The sequence below is a fragment of the Octopus bimaculoides genome, chromosome 12, assembly GCF_001194135.2.
Source record: "Octopus bimaculoides isolate UCB-OBI-ISO-001 chromosome 12, ASM119413v2, whole genome shotgun sequence".
Lineage (NCBI taxonomy): Eukaryota > Metazoa > Mollusca > Cephalopoda > Octopoda > Octopodidae > Octopus > Octopus bimaculoides.
In genome coordinates, this window is record NC_068992.1 from 39,061,748 (window position 1) to 39,064,044 (window position 2,297).

Genomic DNA, 2,297 nt, shown 5'->3' on the forward strand with positions numbered 1-2,297 from the left:
CGTTGTGGTGTCACATTCCTTTCAAAACTCTACATAAAATATCGAACAACGGGGAATGTTTTTAATTTGACCCGACTGAAGTTTAAAACGAAGGTTTTTACTTCACTTATTAGGGAACTTTTGTATGCTGACGATTGCGATCTGGTTAGTCATTCTGAAACCGGTCTACAATCCCTTGTATCTGCATTTAACGCAACTTGTGATGATTTTGGCCCGACCATCAATCTGAAAAAACAGTTGTAATGTATCAACCTGTGTATGGTGCTGTTTGTAACCCCACTAAAATTTTTGTTAAGGGAAAGTTACTTGAGGTTGTCAATTCATTTGTCTAGCTGGGAAGCTCTGTTCAAGATGATGGAAATCTTGATACGGAAATACACCTGCGAATTCAAAAGGCAGCAAAAGCATTTAATGACTTGGAGTCACGTGTCTGGCGCCAGCGACATATAAATAACAATACAAAGCTGGCTCTTTACAAATCATTTGTATTACCATCCCTATTGTATTCCTGTGAAACTTGGACTTATGAAAGGCATTTTAAACTGTTAGAACAATTCCACCAAAAATGCCTTCGTCACATTTTAAAAATTAAATGGAATTCTTTTACTCCAAACACAGATATACTTGCATCTGCAGGCATCCCCTCAATTAAAGCTATGATTTTGAGGAACCAATTGAGATGGTGTGGCCATATTGTTCGAATGGTAGATGAACGCATGCCGAAATAGCTGTTTTATGGTGAGCTTGCAGAGGGGGAACGCTATCGGCATAAACCTAAAAAAAGGTTTAAGGATGGCATAAGGACTATTATGAAGTCACTTGGAATGGTTCCAGAAGATATAGAAATCCTCGCTTCAGACCGAGTTGGATGGCGAACAAAAGTGTGGAATGGAATGAAAGCGTTTGAAGAGGTCAGAATAACGCAAGCAAGACTCAAAAGATATTTAAGGAAGAATATAAAGATCGAAAAGGTGAATGACAAGGATCTTTTTGTGTGCACAGTTTGTGACAGACCATGCCTGTCTTTGGCTGGCCTCGAATCTCACCTGCGAACCCATGGAAAACAAACCTCACCCAGCTATTCTGATTATATGTCTGTGCACACGTTTGAATGTGGTGTATGCCAGAAGGCTTGCAAATCCAATGGGGGTCTTAAAAGACATGTTAGGATCCACAATGAGCAGAACTTACCTGCAGGTATTCGTAGTACAAATCAGAGGTGCAATCTATGTGGGTGTTTTTTCAGAACATTGTCTAGTTTAAAAAGCCACATCAGACGCCATGAAAGGGCTAAGGTGTAGGTGCAGGAGGTGGTCAAACTCTGTGTAAGGAGTAGACAACCACAACCATATATATATATATATATATAGATGTATATATGTATATATATATGTTTGTGAGTGTGTGTGTATGTGTATATGTGTGTATTTGTGTGTCTGTGTTTGTTCCCCACCATCGCTTGACAACCGATGTTGGTGTGTTTACGTCCCCGTAACTTATCGGTTCGCAAAAAGAGACCGATAGATGAAGTACTAGGCTGACAAAAAATAAAGTCCTGATGTTGATATGCTCGACTAACACCCTTTTAGGTGGTGCTCCAGCACGGCCACAGTCAAATGACTGAAACAAGTAAAAGGAATAGTAATAAAAAAATTTGTGATGCAGTATATAGTGTTGGGGAGACTCTGCTAGGCGCAAATAAAAGACGTAGCCTTATGTGGGCAAGAAAGAAGAAAGCAAGCTTTGTTATAGTCATTTGTCGCCCTACTAATTAATATGAACATCTTGTATAAAATTCTCCGTTCTCATTGACACCCATAGAAATCTGTGAACTAGGTTACAAAACATACGATTTCTAATCTGTTGCCTAGGTTACATGAATAATTATTTATACAGTAAATCTAGAAAAAAAACTGTAATTATCCGCTGCGTTTTTGCAAAATACAATGTATTCACTTTGAAAGTACCTCTTAGCAGAAACTCTTCAGTGATAATGTTATTAAAATTGCAGAAGTTTACCCAAAGAACAGTACCAGACACCGGCATGGCTCTGAAGTAAGAAGACTTGCTTCCCAACCACATGATTTCAGGTTCAATCACTCTGCTTGGCACTTTAGGTAAGTGTCTTGTGCGCGCGCGCGCGTATGTGGGTGTGTGTATCGTGGCTGTGTTGTAAGTAGCTTGCTTACCAACCTCATGGTTCCGGGTTCAGTCCCACTGCATGGTACCTAAGTCTTCTACTATAGCCCTGTGAGTGGATTTGATTGACGGAAACTGAAAGAAGCCCGTCGTATATA